Here is a 21,117-nt window from a genome sequence, read left to right on the forward strand (position 1 = left end):
CGATGAACCTTTAGCCAAACTCACCAAGAAAAAAAGAGAGAGGACTCAAATAAATAAAATTAGAAATGAGAGTGGAGAAATAACAACTGACACAACAGAAATACAAAATATTGTAAGAAAATATTATGAAGAAAATACTGTATGCCAAAAAATTAGACAACCTAGGTGAAATGGACAAATTCCTTAAAACATATAATCTTTCAAAAATCAATCTGGAAGAATAAGAAAACCTAAACAGACCGATTACAACAAATGAGATCAAAACGGTTATCAAAAAACTCCCTACAAACAAAAGCCCTGGGCAAGATGGCTTCACGGTGAATTCTACCACATATTCAAAGAAGAACTAACTCCTATCCTTCTCAAGCTGTTTCAAAAAATTCAAGAGGAAGGAAGACTTCCAAGCTCCTTTTATGAGGCAAACATAATTCTGACTCCAAAACCAGGCAAAAACAACACAAAGAAAGAAAATTATAGGTCAATATCCCTGATGAATTTAGATGCTAAAATCCTCAACAAAATATTAGCAAACCAGATCCAGCAATACATGGAAAAAATCATACATCATGATCAAGTGGGATTTATTCTGGGGAGGCAAGAATGGTACAATATTCGTAAATCAATCAATGTGATTCATCACGTAAACAACAGGAAGGAGAAAAACCACATGATAATTTTAATAGATGCAGAAAAAGCATTTGATAAAATCCAGCACCCATTTATGATCAAAACTCTCAGCAAAGTGGGAATACAGGGAACATATACCTCAACATGATAAAGGCCATCTATGACAAACCCACAGCCAACATCATAATTAATGGGCAAGGCCTGACCAGGCGGTGGCACAGTGGATAAAGCATCAGACTGGGATGCAGAGAACCTGGGTTCGAGACCCCAAGGTCGCCAGCTTGAGCGTAGTCTCATCAGGTTGAGCAAGGCTCACCTGCTTGAGCCCAAGGTCACTGGTTCAAGCAAGGGGTCACTTGGTCTGCTGTAGCCCCCTGGTCAAGGCACATATGAGAAATCAATCAATGAACAACTAAGGAACAGCAATGAAGAACTGATGTTTCTCATCTCTCTCCCTTTCTGTCTGTCTGTCCCTCTCTCTGACTCTCTCTGTCTCTGCCACAAAAATAAAAATAAAAATAAATCAATGGGCAAAAATTAAAAGCAATATCCTTAAGATCAGGAACAAGGTAGGGGTGGCCCCTTTCACCACTCTTATTCAACATAGTTCTAGAAGTCCTAGCCACAGCAATCCCTTAGCACCCTAATGCTGTTTCCCATGGACAGACCTTCTAGAATTACATGCAGACCCTCTTCTAGCTCTTCACAATCTTCCTGTCCCATTAGAGCCTCAGTTCTATGTCATTCAGGCATCAGACATCCCGACTTCCCTGCACAGTGGGACACTCCTGCTTAACAGCAGGGCTGGCGGCCTCTTCAAGACTACTCTTGAGGCAGCTATGAGGATTCTATTTATCAGTACCGAGACCAACTGCCACCAGAGAAAAGATACAACCGACACACAAGTTACGCTGCTCACAAAAATTAGGAGATATTTCATCACTTCATATTCATTTTGAAATATCCCCTAATTTTTGTGAGCTATATAGTTGCAAGAATCACATAGGCAGTTTATTACTCATAAATCCTTTTGGCGTGCCTGGGTACAGCTTAAGGGGGCGCCATCGGCGTGCTCCTCTCGGCTGACCTTGGTCAGAGCGGTGTGGAGACAGTCCACGTTCAACTGTTGGCGTCTAGGCGATTTCCACAGCAGGGGAGCTCCTTAGCTTTAGCACCTTGTTCTGGCCTAACAGCTGTCAACCTACAGGATTATCACCTCAAACCACCTTTTTTGGGAGTTCCTCACAGGGAGCCCTTTTTATGTTAATCTATTGAAATGTTACATCAAGCCACTTTTAAGGTGTTGCTAGGGAAGCTTCTTGTTTATGTTAACCTACAGAGTTATCACATTAAGCCACTTCTTATCTATATATAACTTCACACACACACTAACTGGGCCCTGCGCGAAAGGCATAGTCTGCCTATCATATCTGTACACACTAGATTAGTTCCTATCACATGGCAGAGCCTTATTCACTTGCCTAAATGGCTTTTAATATTATATCCTAACATTTCTATATATCTTCCATATTTTCCTATATTTCTATATATTTAATTACTAAACATTATATTACTGTAACACTTCCTAAAACCTGAGAGTCACACTTAGTTCTTCCCTGTTTCTGACTCCATATCAGGTTCTTTTAAGAGCTTCTAAATACATCAGTTTTCTCAGTCCCCACAAAAGCCACCGTTATCTCTAGCCTGAACTACTCTTGCAGCAGACTTCCAAACATGATCTACCCAGCAACCCGGTAGATCAAATCACACTACTAAATCCTTCTGCAGTTTCCTAGAAAGCTCTTCCCGACAGACTTCTGCTTGCAGCCTCAGGCCCTGCCACTCACTGGTGAGCCACTGGGCTTCTTTAGTGTCTTCAACTGACACTTCAATTATTTAGCATGGTTCTGTTTGCCTGGAACTCTCTCTCTCACCCTCCTCCTGTCAGGTTTCAACTTCCTCACTGAGGCTTCCAGATCTGGTTCGTTCTTTCCGTGTATCTGCTTCTGCAGTGCCCCCTACTGCCCCTTCTGAACACTCAACATCCCCTGTCTGCACATGCTCATTGTCTCTCCTGCCTGCCCAGAGTTGGAGATGCTTGAAGGGAGCTGTCCCCTCAACTGCTAGGACCCCCCAATACAGTGATCCTGCTCGGTAAATATTTTTTTCAATGAGAGAATGAATTTGTCATACATAAAGGGTGGCAGAAAGAATGAATAAAGGTTAATAGATATAATTATCTGTGATTGAATTAGCCTCCTGACTTTTTTTTTTTTGTTTTTTTTGTATTTTTCTGAAGCTGGAAACGGGGAGAGACAGTCAGACTGACTCCCGCATGCACCCGACCGGGATCCACCCGGCTCGCCCACCAGGGGGCAACGCTCTGCCCACCAGGGGGCGATGCTCTGCCCCTCCAGGGTGTCGCTCTGCCGCGACCAGAGCCACTCTAGCGCCTGGGGCAGAGGCCAAGGAGCCATCCTCAGCACCTGGGCAAACTTTGCTCCAATGGAGCCTTGGCAGTGGGGGGGGGGGGGGGAGGACAGAGAGGAAGGAGAGGGGGAGGGGTGGAGAAGCAGATGGACGCTTCTCCTGTGTGCCCTGTCTGGGAATCGAACCCGGGACTTCTGCACGCCAGGCCGACGCTCTACCACTGAGCCAACCAGCCAGGGCCCTGACTTTTAATCAATAGAGGCAGAAGAGGGCCGGGACACTTGTGCCACCTCTGAATCAGTTAGTCCTAAAATCATCAAATTTTATTCCCTTCCTGCATTTCTCTATTTCCAGACCTCACAAAATGCCTTCCTCACCCACACCTATTGAAAGAAATCGGGTTTTGTGCCTGAAAGAGTACTTCTTTCCTCTTCTCTCTCCTTAACTCCTGCTGTTCTCACCTCTCCAGTCCTCCTCCTCAGCACATCCCACAGGTTCTCTAAACTAAGTCATCTGGAAAAGATCGGAGCATCACCAAGCTGTTGCCTGTCCTCAGATTCATTCTTGAGCAGAAGGATTTGAATGACAGCCTGAAAAGAGAAACATAACGATGCATGCCTGGGATACAGCCTAGGCCTGGGCTGTTAAGTCTGTCTGCCGAACAGGCTGTGCTGTAAGTGTGATGTGAACAGCTTTGGAAATACCCCCATGTGAAATCATAGTTCCTCCCTCTAGGCTAAGATGGAGTCTGAAATTATAGCATTGGAGATAGAGTTAGTCGCTAGGACTGCAGTAACAAAGTACCTCAGACTGAGTGGCTTAAGCAACAACAGAAACTTACTTTCTCATAGTTCTGGAGGTGAGACACCCAAGATCAAGGTGCAGGCAGGTTAGGCTGTTGGGGTCTTCCTCCTTGGCTTGCAAACAACTTGCCTTCTTGCCTCTGTGCACATACATCCCAGGTGTCTCGTGTTCAAATTTCTTCTTCTAAGAAGGATACTGGTCAGATTGATTGGGGCCCACCCTCACAGCCTCATTTTAACTTAGTCACATCTTTAAAGACTCTATCTCCAAATATAGTCATTTTGAGGTACTGAGGGCTAGAGTGTCCACATATGAATTAGGGTGTGGGAGTAGAGGGAAATACTTTCAGTCCATAACAAGGGCATTCCTTGGTTTTAGGATTTACCAATCCATTGGGGTTCTCTGAATAAGGGCAGTAACTATTGGATGAATGAGTAAATGAATTTGTTGACAATGAAGGCAAGGGACAGGATATAATTAATTTAAAAATTAATTAGTATGGCCCTGGCTGTGTTTCTCAGTGGATAGAGCATCATAGTCCTTAGTAGACAGAATTCAACATAAGGAATTAGTTAAGTTGGTTAAGTCAGTGCTGAGATAACCAAATGGGAATGTATATGAACCAAGATAATAATGCAGAAATCAGCTTTTATCCCCTAGGACTGGGGCAACAAAGAGATGAGTTTGAAGATGCTGAATCTAGAAGGTGAAAGGATACTCCTCTAGAACCAAGACTCAGACCTCTGACAAGGGAGCATTAGACAGCTGGTACTGGTATGTCAGAAGCAAAAAGTGAGACTGAAGAGTATGGAAAAAACAGGATTCAACTGCTGCTGTCAGTGGGAAGAACCATCGTGGGGATGTAGACAGGACTAGAGAGCAAAACAGAAAGAAACGCATACTTTCTTCTTCTAACTTTTTTGTCTCTTTTCTGTGCTCCCTCTTGGCAGAATCTAATAGGGAGCCAGCTGGCAAAGGAGAAATGTAATCCGTATATTCCCAGCCTCAGCGCCACGAAGCCCAGTATAATTGGATGGGATTTAAAAAACAATGAATTAGTAACCCACACAGTCCATCCACACTTTTAACTACTCGGCATCCATACTTACCTTTCTACACATAGTTGACCTTCCATTTAACAACCATACAATGTCATGTTTCACCTAACCTTGAACAAAGAAGTTCTCATCTGCTGCCCAAAGAGGGGAGATACTGAATTCCTCCAGTCATTCTACTCAACCCTATTTCGCTTTCTCTATTACAGTATTAATATTTTCCTTTTGCTTCTTACTTTTTGATAGAGTCTCCTCCCAACACATCCATTTCCTCCCTCTATACTATACTGCTCACAAAAATTAGGGGATATTTTATAGCTTCCTATTTATTTTGAAATATCCCCTAATTTTTGTGAGCAGTATATATTGAGAGTATTACACTTAGTTTCTCTTATTTTAGTGATTACATTAACAATGTTATGAGTATTTAACCAAATCCTTTTCATTTGTAAGCTCTTCAAGATTGTAGTTTTTTTAATACCAAAATTTGACATTACTGCTATATTTTTAAAGAGATTTTATTTGTTGATTTTAGAGAGAGAAGAGAGAGAGAGAGAAAGGCATGGGAGAGGAGCAGGAAGCATCAACTCGTAGTAGTTGCTTCTCATATATGCAAGTCCTGGGTTCCAAAGCAGCGATCTCACCGTTCCAGTTCTATGCCCCATTCATTACACCACCACAGGTCAGGCTATTGCTGTATTTTTTTTTTTTATTATTTCTTCTGAAGCTGGAAATGGGGAGAGACAGCCAGACAGACTCCCGCATGCGCCTGACCGGGATCTACCCGGCACGCCCACCAGGGGCGAGGCTCTGCCCCTCCGGGGCGTCGCTCTGCTGCCACCAGAGCCACTCTAGGCCTGGGGCAGAGGCCAAGGAGCCATCCCCAGCGCCCGGGCCATCTCTGCTCCAATGGAGCCCCGGCTGCGGGAGGGGAAGAGAGAGACAGAGAGGAAGGAGGGGGGGTGGAGAAGCAAATGGGCGCCTCTCCCATGTGCCCTGGCCGGGAATTGAACCCGGGTCCCCCGCACGCCAGGCCGACGCTCTACCGCTGAGCCAACCGGCCAGGGCCTATTGCTATATTTTTGATAGAGTAAATGTATGTTTACCTTTCACTTTGGTCTCCTTTTTTTCACATTGATTGGGGGGGGGGGAGAAGCATCAGTTCGTTTTACACTTCAGTTGTTCCATTTAGTTGTGTACTAATCGGTTTCTTGTTGTATGTGCCCTGACCAGGGATCAGCTGCAACCTCTGGTGCGTTGGGATAACACTCTGCCCACTGAGGCTCCCAGCCAGGGCTGTTTTCCTATTTCTTTTTTCATCATTACATTTTATGTTTCATACCTTCATTCTAGGATTATCTTCCTTCCTCCTGAAGTCTTTTAGAAGTTCTTTGGGAGAGGTTACCTTGGTCATCGGTTCCTAGTTTTTGGTGTATCTAAACAATAATTTTATTTTTGCTCTTGAAAGATAGTTCTGTGCTTACAATTCTGTTGTGACAGTTATTTTATGTCAGCACTCTCGACACTTCGGGTATTTCATTCCACTGTCTTCTGGCTACTGTTATTCCATTGCCATTGAAAAACAAGAAGTAACACTCTGGCTGTGGTCGTGATCTTCTCTGTAGTGTGCTGAGGTTTACTCCATGTCTCATGTGGATCTATTTTTAAATATCATGCATGGGATTCTTTGGATTTCCTGAATTTGAGGAAGGGTCTCATTTCTGAAAAATTCTCAGATATCTCTTCAAATATGCTTCTCTCCCTTTTATTATCTTTTTTTTTTTCTTTTCTTTTTTTTTTTTTTACATAAATTAGCTCTGGCCAATGGCTCAGTAGATAGAGTGTTGTCCTGGCAAGTGAAGGTTGGGGGTTCAATCCTCTTTCAGGGCACCTATGAGAAGTGATCAATGAGTGCACACCTAAATGGAACGAGTTGATGCTTCTCTCTCTCTCTCTCTCTCTCTCTCTCTCCTTCCTCCCTCACTCTCCCCCTCTCCTTTCTTCCCTTTTCTTTCTCTCTCTCTCTCAAAATCAATGGAAAAAACTTTTAAAAGTCCATAAATTAAATGTATGTAGGACCTTTCCACTCTATTCCATATTTCTTTTTCTTTTCTTTATTTTTAGGTGAGAGGAGGGGAGATAGTCAGTGGTGAGATCCAACCAGTTTGCTCCAGTTCAGAAGAACTGATACCTAATTTTATGTTGAGTTCAGCGAACTGGTTGTTAAAATAGCACTAGTAATCAGGGTTCTCTCTAAGGAGGGTGCCTGGGCAGCCGTCCAATGTGGAAATCACAAATTTACATTCCTTACTCTTTTTTAAAGTTCATCTGTGCAACAGCATATTCGAAGCGCCTACAGTAATGTTCATCCATAAGTAAAAGAATAGGATCCTACTCCTACGGTGAAAAAATGGTTAAGGATAAATCACACAGCCAATGATGCTCGGATGAAAGCGAAGAAAATTGCAAGTGAGTATGCCAATCAGAAGCAATATGGAAATATCTTAAATAACAGTTTTTGGTCAGGTATTATTTAATATTTTATTAATATTTTTAAAGTCTTATAATCTAGTTCTGTATACCTCTTTTATTGTTCTTATTTAAGTATTAAGTGCATGAAATAATAAACTACCTTTTGTTATATTGTTCTTTTATACTTAAAACCAGAGGCGGATTAAGGTCATTTGAGGCCCCGGGTGCAGGAGAAAATATTGGGCCCCTTAAAAAAAAGAGAGAGACAGGGAAAATAAAAATACATGTTAACCATCTTTTTAAATAAGTAATAATATTATGTACTATTAATGTTAAAATTGCACACATGAAACCAAACTTGGTGTCATTAGAAAAAAAGTGTAAAGTTGGGGTTTTGCAGGGTCCTTCAGAAGTCGGGGCCCAGGGCATGTGCCTGTTGCGCCCATTAAATCCACCCCTGCTTAAAACATTTATTAGGGGCAGAGAACTGGTTGTTAAAGTATTTGAATCCCACCTCTGGAGATGGTGAGGCAGAATCCCACATGTGCCCCAACCAGGATACACCCAGCAACCAATCCACTCAGCAGAGCTAATGCTTATACCAAGCTATTTTTAGCACCTGAGGCTGCTGCACTCTGAGGGAGCTAATCTCAGCACCAGGGCCATGCTCAAACCAGTGGAGCCTCTGGCTGTGGGAGGAGGAGAGGGAGCGGGAGGGGGGAAACCGATGGTCTGTTCTCTTGTGTGAGAACACAGAGAACAGACTGGGACTCCAACCCGAACGTCCATATGCTAGGCCAACACTCTATCCACTGAGCCACCAGTCAGGGTCTATTCATATTTCGTAACCCATTGTTCATAATTTCTCTCCTTTTTTTCTCCCTGTGCTGTACTTAGTGTAACTTCTTTAAGTAAATGTGTTTTCTAGTTTCTTCTTCTTTCAGCTGTGATGTAATTTAATTTGTCCAATGGGTTTTAAATTTCTCACTTCTATAATTTCTAGTTTTGTTGTTGTTGTTTTGAGAGAGAGAAAGAGACAGAGAGAAAAAAACATTGATTTGTTGCTCCACTTATTTATGCATTCATTGGCTGATTCTTTTTTTTTAATTTATTTATTCATTTTTAGAGAGGAGAAGGAGAGACAGAGAGAGAGAGGAGAGATAGAGAGAGAGAAGGGGGGGAGGAACTGGAAGCATCAACTCCCATATGTGCCTTGACCAGGCAAGCCCAGGGTTTCGAACCGGCGACCTCAGCATTTCTAGGTCGACGCTTTATCCACTGCGTCACCACAGGTCAGGCCAATTTGGCTGATTCTTATGTGTCCTCTGACTGGAGACTGAACCCACAACCTTGGTGCATTGGGATGATGTTCAAACCATCTGAATTATCCAGCCAGGGCTTGTAATTTATAGCATTTCTTGTTGAAATATTTCTCACCAATCTTGATAGTGTGTTTTTCCTCCAGTAGTTTTTAAATTCCATCTTTAATTTCTTTAAAAATTTAATATATCTAGTCTATATTCTGTAACATATAATTTCAATATTTATACCATTTGTGAGTCTAATACTGAGGTTTATTGCTTCTGCTTTTGTGGTTTGTAGAATTCATATTCCTTGGAATTTTGCCTGTGGAAAGCTTTTAAAGCCTGAGTTTAAAAAGCATTTTTCTAGATAGAGTTAGTGTTTGCTTATGCCATGGACCTGTGAGAATAGCTGACTTGGGATCACTCTAAAATTTTGCCTGGCAGTCTTTCAGTCTACACTGATAGTAAAAACTTGGTTCCAAACCTAAAGGAATGTGGGCTTACCTTTAGGAATTTGCAGGGGAAACTTTCCCTCACTTTACTCATTATAGAGGCAGAGACAAACTTAGATTCCTACTGTCTTTTTCAGAATGAGGGGCTTTTTTATTTCTTTTGTATTTTCCTGAAGTGAGAAGTGGGAGGCAGAGAGACAGACTTCCGCGTGCGCCAGACCGAGATCCACCCGGCATGCCCACCAGGGGGTGATGCTCTGCCTATCTGGGGTGTTGCTCTTTTGCAACAGAGGCATTCTAGCGCCTGAGGTGGAGGTCATGGAGCCATCCTCAGCACCCAGGCCAACTTTGCTTCAATGGAGCCTCGGCTGCAGGAGGGGAAGAGAGTGACAAAGAGAAAGTAGAGGGGAAAGGGTAGAGAAGCAAATGGGAGCTTCTCCTGTGTGCCAGGAATCAAACCTGAGACTTTCACACACCGGGCTGATGCTCTACCATTGAACTAGCCTGCCAGGGCGGGGGCTTTTTTAAAAAAAGTTCTAAGGGTTGGCCTTCAGGTTCTGGAATTTTATATTTAGGTCTTTGATCTTTCCTTTCATTCTGCTTGAGTCCCAAGATTCTTCTTCTATGAAAATGGCCTATTAACACAAGGCTTAATACAGATAACCCCGGAAGAGTAATGAATCTATAGCTCTCTTCACATCTGGGTTCATGCTTTCTTGATTTCAGTCTGTAAGATATATTTAAAAGTCCTGGTTGGTTGGCTCAGTGGATAGAGCATCGGCCCAGCATATGGACATCCTGGGTTCAATTCCCAGTCAGAGCACACAAGAGAAGCAACCATCTGCTTCTCTCCCCGTTCCTCTCCCCCTTCTCTCCCTCTTCAACTCCCGCAGCCAGTAGCTTGATTGGTTTGAGCATGAGCCTCAGGTGCTAAAAGTAGCTCGAATTTGAGTATTGGCCCCAGACAGGGTTGCCGGGTGGACCTTTGTCATGGTGCACATGGGAGTCTGTCTCACTATATCCCTTCCTCTCACTTGAAAAAAAGAAAAGAATATACTTAAAGAGTGAAACAACCGAAAGGAAAAACCTGGGTGTCTGGGCCCCTGGTCCTCCTCTGCAGTTCTTCCTTAAATTAGAGGGCTAATTTATATGTAATTAATTATACCCTTTTTTTTTTTTTAAGCCAGGGGAGGAGAGTTAGTGAGATAGGCTCCATATGTGCCCTGACTGGGATCCACCTGGCAATCCATGCCTGGGGCTGATGCTCGAATCAACTGAGCTGTTCTCAGCTCCCTGGGTCTACGCTCAAACAAATAGAGCCACTGGCTGTGGGAGGGGAAGAGGGAAATATGGGGAAGAGGGAGCGGAAGAGAAGCAGATGGTCGCTTCTCATGTGTGCCCTGACCAGGAAATCAAACTGGGGATGTCCATATGCCAGGTTGACATACTATCCACTAAGCCAACCAGCCAGGGCCGTGTCTGTCTTTAAATGGCTGTCTTCTTAGAAGGGTGTCAGCCATGTTGGATTAGGGGCCCACCCTACTCCAGAATGACCTCATCTAAATTTAACTATTTAACATCTGCAACAATTTTATTTCCAAATAAGATCACATTCTAGAGTACTGGGGGATAAGATTTCAACATAGTGTTGAGGGAGAGAACTCAATTCAACCTATAACACCTAGTAGAAAAATATAGACTATCTTTATGACTTCAGAGTGAATAAAGATTCTTAAACACAGAAAACATAAACCATATAGTAAAAATGAGATGAATTTCACTATATTCTTTTTTTTTTAAAGAGAGAGGGATAGACAGGGACAGACAGACAGAAACAGAGAGATGAGAAGCATCAATCATTAGTTTTTCGTTGCGCATTGCAACACCTTAATTGTTCATTGATTGCCTTCTCATACGTGCCTTGACCGCGGACCTTCAGCAGACCAAATAATCCTTTGCTCGAGCCAGCGACTTTGGGCTCAAGCTGGTGAGCTTTTTCTCAAACCAGATGATCACTCGCTCAAGCTGGTGACCTCGGGGTCTCAAACCTGGGTCTTCTGCATCCCAGTCCAACGCCGCTCTATCCACTGCGCCACCGCCTGGTCAGGCGAATTTCACTATATTAAAATTAAAGATTTCTCCCAAAGACATGATTGAGAAAGTTAACTAATGAGTGACAAACTGGAAGAAGATGTTTTCAGCTTCAAAAAAGTGATTCCACACATAGGTGGGACACAAAATTGAAACTAATGGACATAGATAAGAATGCAGTGGTTACCAGAGGGAGGGGAAGGGAGGAGAGGGAGGGGGTGGAGGGAGGGAGGGGCATAAAGAGAAACAAATATAAGGTGATGAAGGATGACTTGACTTTGGGTGATGGGTATACAACATAATCGACTGTCCAAATGTGTGATGTTTTCTCTAAATCTATGTACTCTAGTTGACTAATGTCACCCTATTAAATTTAATTGTCTCAATAAAAATTTTTTTAAAAGTGATCAATATCCAAAATATACAACAAAATTTTACAAATATTTAAGAATAGGAAAACCAATAGAAAAAATAATGGGCAAGCCTTAGCTGGATAGCTCATTTGGTTAAAAGCATTGTCCCGTAGTGCAGAAGTTGCCAGTTCGATCCCTGGTCAGGGCACGTACAGGAACAGATTGATGTTCCTGTCTCTCCTGTCTTTTCTGTCTCTCCTCTCTCTCCCTCCCCCCCCCTTTCTTCCACTCTCACTAAAATCAATCAATAAATTTTTTTTAATGGGCAAAAGCTATGACTAGGCAATTAACATGAAAGAAAATCTAAATCACTAACAAGTCTGAAGAGATGCTCAACCTCATCATAATAAGTTAGGAAATTACATGTTAGTTTAAATCCATCAGAGTGGCCAAAATTAGAAGGTCAGAGAGGAATTTATTAATGAAATTATTAGAATTAATGAAGACATGTAGAATTTGGAACTATCATGCACCTCCATTGGTATAATACAGTGTATATATCCTATGATCCAGTAATCTTAATCATAGGTATGTAATCCAGAAAAACTCCTGCACAAGTCCTAAAGAATACAAGTACAAGGTTGATGGGGGAAGTATTGTTTGTAGTAGCAAAAAATTCAAGGCAATGATGGTTTTTTTACCAGTAGGTGAATAATTAAGGATGATGAATTAACAAATTGAAGTGCTATGCAGCAATCAGAAACAATGACCTAGATGTATAAAAAACAATGTGAAATGGTCTTAAAACGATATTGAGCAAAAGAAAGTAAAATAGAAATTTACTTAATACCATGTTTTATATATGTATATGTAACATATACATATACAAAACACATATAATACATATATGTAAGTGTGCAGACAAGGATGACTCCATCTTAAAGCTAATCTTCAATCTTGATGCCTATATGACCCCAGACCCTGCACCCCATCGGGGAATACACACAAGAACTCTGTGCTCTGCCTTGGGAGTGAGATGCCCTTGACTGCTGTCTCTTAACCAGATCTGGCTCCAGAGCCTCTTGGCATGTGGCAGTCCCCACCCCGTAGACTAAACACACACTCCTTTCCCAGCACATGGACTCACTGCTTTAACTATGAAACACAGAATTAGGGTTGTGGAAGGTGCAGAGGATAGCCATGTGGGCTTGCTGCTATCCAAGACACACCTCATAGGTATGTTCCTTAATAAACTCTTCATGTAATGATGGAGTTGTCAGCCTCTTTCTTCAGGTCCCCAGCCTGGGAAATTTTACATAACACATAGGCATATAGATATGTCTATATTCCTATACATCTTCTAGAAATATAAACATATAGGCATGTTTAAGTTAGAGCCTGACCTGTGGTGGCACAGTGTGTAAAGTATTCAACCCAGAATGTGCAGGTCACTGGTTTAAAACCCTGGGCTTGTAGTCAAGACACATATGGGAAGCAACTACTATGAGTTGATGCTTCTTGCTCCTCCCCACCCCCGTTCTCTCTCTCTCTCTTTAAATATAAATAAATAAATAAGCACATTAGAGAGTGTGTCAATGAGATGGAGGAAGAAATAGAAATGGGAATGGAGATATGAGAAAAAATAACATAAGAGAATAGCTTTACACAACTATTGTTAATAGTGTGTCAAGGATGAGACAGTATGGAAACATCAAAACTCAGAAAAGGAAAAGAAAAGAAGAATGAACGAATGAGAAAAGAAATACCCAAAAATGTTAAGAAAAAGAAGCATCAAAAGCAAAATTCAGGCCCTGGCCGGTTGGCTCAGCGGTAGAGCGTCGGCCTGGCGTGTGGGGGACCTGGGTTCGATTCCCGGCCAGGGCACATAGGAGAAGCGCCCATTTGCTTCTCTACCCCCCTCCCCTCCTTCCTCTCTGTCTCTCTCTTCCCCTCCCGCAGCCAAGGCTCCATTGGAGCAAAGATGGCCCGGGCGCTGGGGATGGCTCCTTGGCCTCTGCCCCAGGCGCTAGAGTGGTTCTGGTCGCGGCAGAGCATCGCCCCCTGGTGGGCAGAGCGTCGCCCCTGGTGGGCGTGCCGGGTGGATCCCGGTCGGGCGCATGCGGGAGTCTGTCTGACTGTCTTTCCCCGTTTCCAGCTTCAGAAAAATACAAAAAAAAAAAAAAAAAATTCAGCCTGACCAGGCAGTGGTACAGTGGATAGAGCATCAAACTGGGATGCAGAGGACCCTGGTTTGAAACCCTGAGGTCCCTGGCTTGAGCACAGGCTCATCTGGTTTGAATACAGTTCACCAGCTTGAACCCCAGGTCGCTGGCTTGAGTAGGGGGTCACTCGGTTTGCTGTAGCCTCCCCGGTCAAGGCACATATGAGAAAGTAATCAGTGAACAACTAAGGTGCTGGAGTGAAGAACTGATGCTTCTCTTCTCTCCCTTCCTGTCTGTCAGTCCCTATCTGTCCCTTTTCCTGTCTTTGTGACACACACACACAAAAAGAATAGCTCTAAAAAAAAAAAAAGCAAAAATCATTAGGAGAAACACAAATAGTATTTTACACTGATAAAAGAAAAATTCACTGATATATTAATATCACAAACCCTTAAGCATCTCACAACATAACTTCAAAATATATAAAGGAAAAACTGATACAGCTGAAAGGATAAATGGATATATACTCACTCATAATGGGAGACTTCATTACACTTTCCAGAAGGCAACAAGTCAAACAGAAAAAAAAAGTAAACAGGGGGAAAAAAGCAGATAATAATTAGATAATAAATTTGTATCTTCACATTTCTGACCCCAATAACTAGAATGCACGTCCTTTAAAAACACATACAGAAAACAAAACAAAACAAAAAGTCACATACTAGTTCTAAAAGGAAAGCTCAACCAATTCCTAAGATTTCTATCATTCAGAATATGTTCACTGAATAAAAGAATCAACTACAAAAAAAATCAAGGAAACATTCATGTATCTAGATATTAAAAAATACATTTTTAAATAATTTAGGGCCTGACCAGGAGGTGGCGCAGTGGATAGAGCGTCAGACTGGGATGTGGATGACCCAGGTTCGAGACCCTGAGGTTGCCAGCTTGAGCACGAGCTCATCTGGTTTGAGCAAAGTTCACCAGCTTGAGCCCAAGGTCGCTGGCTCGAGCAAGGGGTCACTTGGTCTGCTGAAGGCCCCCAGGTCAAGACACATATGAGAAAGCAATCAACGAACAAGCAATCAGCCAACAACTAAGATGCCGCAACAAAGAATTGATGCTTCTCATCTCTCTGCCCTCTGTCTGACTCTCTCTGTCTCTGTAAAAAAATTTAAAAAAAAAAGGAAAGCCAAAGGAAATATAACTTTAGATACAAGTGAGTCATAAGAAATAATATGTATAAAATTATGTCAATATATCTGAAATCCTAAATAAAATAGATGTTGTTCCAGGCATATGTCATTAAAAAGAATATCCCAAGAGAAAGTAATAAATCTAAATAAACCAGTAGCCACAAGGGAAGTTGAAATTGCGGTCAAAGACCTACCAAAAAAGGTACCATGGGTGGCAGATCGTACTGTCCAATTCTACTAAATGTTCAAAGAACAGATAACTCCAGTATATCACAAACCATTCCAGAATGCAGAAAAAAGGTAGATGGTTTCATAGAACAGGGTTAGCATTTCCCTAATGTCAAAACTGGGTGCCTGAGAAAAAAAGACACTCAGACCAATGGAACAGAATAGAAAACCCAGAAATAAAACTACATATATATAGTCAAATAATTTTTGATAAAGGGGCCAACAACACACAATGGAGAAAAGAAAGCCTCTTCAACAAATGGTGCTGGGAAAACTGGAAAACCACATGCAAAAGAATGAAACTGGACTACAGTTTGTCCCCCTGTACTAAAATGAACTCAAAATGGATCAAAGATCTAAACATAAGACCTGAAACAATAAAGTACATAGAAGAAGACATAGGTACTAAACTCATGGACCTGGGTTTTTGTTTTGGGTTTTGTTTTGTTTTTGTATTTTTCTGAAGCTGGAAACGGGGATAGACAGACAGACTCCCGCATGCGCCCGACCGGGATCCACCCGGCACGCCCACCAGGGGGCGACGCTCTGCCCACCAGGGGGCGATGCTCTGCCCCTCCGGGGCGTCACTCTGCCGCGACCAGAGCCACTCTAGCTCCTGGGGCAGAGGCCAAGGAGCCATCCCCAGCGCCCGGGCCATCTTTTGCTCCAATGGAGCCTCACTGCGGGAGGGGAAGAGAGAGACAGAGAGGAAGGAGAGGGGGAGGGGTGGAAAAGCAGATGGGTCCTTCTCCTGTGTGCCCTGGCTGGGAATTGAACCCGGGACTTCCGCACGCCAGGCCGACGCTCTACCACTGAGCCAAATGGCCAGGGCCTGGACCTGGGTTTTAAAGAGCATTTTATGAATTTGACTCCAAAGGCAAGAGAAGTGAAGGCAAAAATTAATGAATGGGACTACATCAGACTAAGAAGTTTTTGCTTAGCAAGAGAAACTGATAACAAAATAAACAGACAGCCAACTAAATGGGAAAGGATATTTTCAAACAACTGCTCAGATAAGGGCCTAATATCCAAAATATACAAAGAACTCATAAAACTCAACAACAAACAAACAAACCAATAAAAAAATGGGAAGAGCCTGACCTGTGGTGGCGCAGTGGATAAAGCGCCGACCTGGAATGCTGAGGTCGCCGGTTCGAAACCCTGGGCTTGCCTGGTCAAGGCACATATGGGAGTTGATGCTTCCAGCTCCTCCCCCTTCTCTCTCTCTCTCTTTCTCTCTCTCTCTCTCCCTTTCTCTCTCCTCTCTAAAATGAATAAATAAATTTAAAAAAAAATTTTAAAAAAATGGGAAGAGGACATGAACAGACACTTCTCCCAGGAAAAAATACAAATGGCCAACAGATATATGAAAAGATGCTCATCTTCTTTAGTTATTAGAGAAATGCAAATCAAAACTGCAATGAGATACCACCTCACACCTGTTAGATTAGCTATTATTAACAAGACAGGTAATAGCAAATGTTGGAGAGGCTGTGGAGAAATAGGAACCCTCATTCACTGTTGGTGCGAATGTAAAGTAATACAACCATTATGGAAGAAAGTATGATGGCTCCTCAAAAAACTGAAAATAGAACTACCTTATGACCCAGCAATCCCTCTACTGGGTATATACCCCAAAAACCCAGAAACACTGATACGTAAAGACACATGCAGCCCCATGTTCATTGCAGCATTGTTCACAGTGGCCAAGACATGGAAACAACCAAAAAGCCCGTCAATAGATGACTGGATAAAGAAGATGTGGCACATATACACTATGGAATACTACTCAGCCATAAGAAATGATGACATTGGATCATTTACAGCAAAATGGTGGAATCTTGATAACATTATACAGAGTGAAATAAGTAAATCAGAAAAAACCAGGAACTGCATTATTCCATAGTAGGTGGGACATAAAAGTGAGACTAAGAGACATTGATAAGAGTGTGGTGGTTACAGAGGGAGGGGGAGAGGGAGAGGGAGAGGGAAAGGGGAAGGGGAGGGGCACAAAGAGAACTAGATAGAAGGTGACAGAGGACAATCTGACTCTGGGTGATGGGTATGCAACATAATTGAACAACAAGATAACCTGGACATGTTTTCTTTGAATATATGTATCCTGATTTATTGATGTCACCCCATTAAAAAAATAAAATTATATAAAAAAAAAACCAAAAACTGGGTGCCTGACCAGGCAGTGGCACAAAGGGTAGAGCGTTGGACTGGGATGCGGACCCAGGTTCAAAACCCCGAGGTCGCTAGCTTGAGCGTGGACTCAGCCAGCTTGGGCAAGGGCTCACTAGATTGAGCATAGGACCATAGACATGACCCCACAGTTGCTGGCTTGAGCCCAAGGTCACTGGCTTGAGCAAGGGGTCACTCACTCTGCTGTAGCACGCACGCGCACACACACACACACACACACACACACACACACCCGGTCAAGGCACATATGAGAAAGCAATCAATGGACAACTAAAGAGCTGAAACAAAGAATTGATGTTTCTCATTTCTCTCCCTTCCTGTCTGTCCCTATCTGTCCCTCTCTCTGATTCTCTCTCTGTCTCTGTCAAAAACAAACACAAAAAACTGGGCAAGGATAGCACAGGGAAGAAAACCATAGGCCAGTTCCATTCATGAAAACAAATGCAAGTAAATCCTAAATAAAATATTATTCAATCAGCCTTGCCTGTGGTGGCCCAGTGGATAGAACATTGACCCAAAATATTGAGGTCATTGGTTTGAAACCCTGGGCTTTCCTGGTCAAGGCACATACAAAAAGCAAGCAATGAACAACTAAAGTGAAGCAACTATGAGTTGATACTTCTCGCTACACTCTACTCCTCTCTCTGTAAAATCAATAAATGAAATCTTTAAAATATATACATTACTGCCTGACCTGTGGTGACACAGTGGATAAAGTGTTGACCTGGAATGCTGTGGTCACTGGTTCAAAACCCAGGGTTTGGCCCTGGCCGGTTGGCTCAGCAGTAGAGCGTCAGCCTGGCATGTGGAAGTCCCAGGTTCAATTTCCAGCCAAGGCACACAAGAAAAGTGCCCATCTGCTTCTCCACCCCTCCCCCTCTCCTTTCTCTCTCTCTCTCTCTCTTCCCCTCCTGCAGCCAAGGCTCCACTGGAGCCAAGTTGGCCCAGGCGCTAGAATGGCTCTGATTGCAGCAGAGCAACGCCCCAAAGGGGCCAAGCATCGTCCCCTGGTGGGCATTCCAGGTGGATTCCGGTCAGGCGCATACGGGAGTCTGTGTGTCTGCCTCCCACTACTTCTCACTTCAGGGGAAAAAAAACAAAAAAAAAACCCCAAAACCTAGGGCTTGCCCATCCAAGGCACATAGGAGAAGTAACTACAAGTTGATGCTTTGCCCTCCTCCCACGCCACCCCCTGCCTTTCTCTCTCTCCTCTTCTAGCTAAAATCAATAAATAAAATAATATATAATTAAATTAAATCCAGTAATGGTGAAAGGGAAAAGGAAGATGGTTGAACATTAACAGATTAAGGCAAAAAAACAAAATCTAATAACATCAATAAATGCAAAATAGGGGTCTCATAAAAGTCATCATCTGCTTAAAAAAAGAAAGAAAGAAAACCTCTTAGCAAATTAGGAATAGAATTTGATAAAGAATTTCTACTAGAGGCCCTGGCTGGTTTGCTCACTGGTTGAGCATCAGCCTGCCGTGTGCAAGTCTCAGGTTTGATTCCCAGCCAGGGCACACAGGAGAAGCACCCATCTGCTTCTCCACCCTCCCCTTCTCCCTCTTCCCTCCCTTTCCCTCCTGCAACCATGGATCTATTGGTTCAAGCAAGTTGGGCCCAGACCAGTGCTGAGGGTGACTCTGTGGCCTCCATATCAGGTGCTAAAATAGCTGTCGAGCAACAAAGCAGTGGCCCCAGATGGGCAGAGTGTTGCCCAGTAAGGGGCTTGCCAGGTGGATCCTGGTCGGCTGGAGCACATGCGGGAGTCTATCATTCTACCTCCCCACCTCTCACTTAATTAAAATTATTTATTTATTTATTTAAAAAAACTTCTACTAGAAATCTACTGAAAATATCACATTAAATGTTGAAACCTTAGGGTCATTCCTTTGAAAGTCTAGAATAGGGGTCCCCAAACTATGGCCCGCGGGCCGCATGCGGCCCCTGAGGCCATTTATCCGGCCCCCGCCGCACTTCTGGAAGGGGCACCGCTTTCATTGGTGGTCAGTGACAGGAGCATAGTTCCCATTGAAATACTGGTCAGTTAGTTGATTTAAATTTACTTTTTCTTTATTTTAAATATTGTATTTGTTCCCGTTTTGTTTTTTTACTTTAAAATAAGATACGGGCAGTGTGCATAGGGATTTGTTCATAGTTTTTTTATAGTTCGGCCCTCCAACGGTCTGAGGGACAGTGAACTGGCCCCCTGTGTAAAAAGTTGGGGGACCCCTGGTCTAGAACAAGACAAGATTGTTCATTATCACTACTATCATCCAGCAACTGTTGGAACTCATAGGCAAAGGGAGAGAAATGAGTTATAAAGGTTGGAAAGACTAAACTGTCTTTTATTTTCTGACAGCAGGATTATCTAGCTAGAAAAGTATGTCAAGCTATTCTAGAACAAATAAGAGTGAGTTCAAGAAGGTAGCCAGGCCTGACCTGTGGTGGCGCAGTGGATAAAGCGTCAACCTGGAAACTCTGAGGTTGCCGGTTCAAAACCCTGGCTTGCCTGGTCAAGGTACATATGGAAGTTGATGCTTCCTGCTCCGCCCCCTTCTCTCTCTCTCTCTCTCTCTCTCTCTCTCTCTCTCTCTCTCTCTCTCCCCCCACTCTCTAAAATGAATAAATAAAATAAAAAGTAAAAAAAAAAAAAAAAGAAGGTAGCCAGGTCCAAGATCAGCATTAAAAATACAACTGCAGGGCCCTCGCTGGTTGGTTTAGTGGATAGAACGTCAGCCCAGCATGCAGACATCCCGGGTTTGATTTCCAGTCAGGGCACACATGAAAAGCAACCATCTGCTTCTCTTCCCCTCACTCTCTCCCCTCTTCCCCCTCTCCCCCTTCTCTCTCTTTCCTTCTCAAGGCCAGTGGCTGATTGGTTTAAGCACTGGCCTCAGGCACTGAGGATAGCTTGGTTGATTGAAGCATCGGCCCCAGGTGGAGGTTACTGGGTGAATCCCAGTCTGGTCGCATGCAGAAGTCTGTCTCTCTACCTGCCCTCCTCTCACTAAAAAAAAGAAAAACCACACAACAGCAGTAACTGATTAGAAAAATGTATAATCCTAGCCATAAATAAATAAAAACAGTAAAGTCCCAGTGAGTGGACGACAGAAAGCATATACAAGCTATCCCAAGAGAAAATTATACCTATGTCCAAGGACAAAAGATTCAATACTACACCAATTTCATCCCATTCTTCCCCATTCCCACTGCAGGGCCCAACCAGGTTTAGAAAAGGCCAGGTCCCTTTCCTCACCCAAATCTAGGCATCTGCTCAGATACAACCTTTTCTGCTGCCTGCCTGCTTCTTTGACTTGACTCACCCCACAAGCAGCTGGTAAACAGAGTAAAGATGTCAGCATAACACAAGCATGTTGGTTAATATGCAGTTTTTCTCCAAGAAGTTAATGTTTTGAAGCAGTCAGAGGCCAGCTTTTTCTTTTTTTTCTTTCTTTTTTTTTTGTATTTTTTGTATTTTTCTGAAGCTGGAAACAGGGAGGCAGTCAGACAGACTCCCGCATGCGCCCGACCGGGATCCACCCGGCACACCCACCGGGGGCAATGCTCTGCCCATCCGGGGCGTCGCTCTGTCGCTACCAGAGCCACTCCAGCGCCTGAGGCAGAGGCCAAGGAGCCATCCCCAGTGCCCGGGCCATCTTTTGCTCCATTGGAGCCTCGCTGCGGGAGGGGAAGAGAGAGACAGAGAGGAAGGAGAGGGGGAGGGGTGGAG

The sequence above is a fragment of the Saccopteryx leptura genome, chromosome 9 (assembly GCF_036850995.1).
Source record: "Saccopteryx leptura isolate mSacLep1 chromosome 9, mSacLep1_pri_phased_curated, whole genome shotgun sequence".
Classification (NCBI taxonomy): domain Eukaryota; kingdom Metazoa; phylum Chordata; class Mammalia; order Chiroptera; family Emballonuridae; genus Saccopteryx; species Saccopteryx leptura.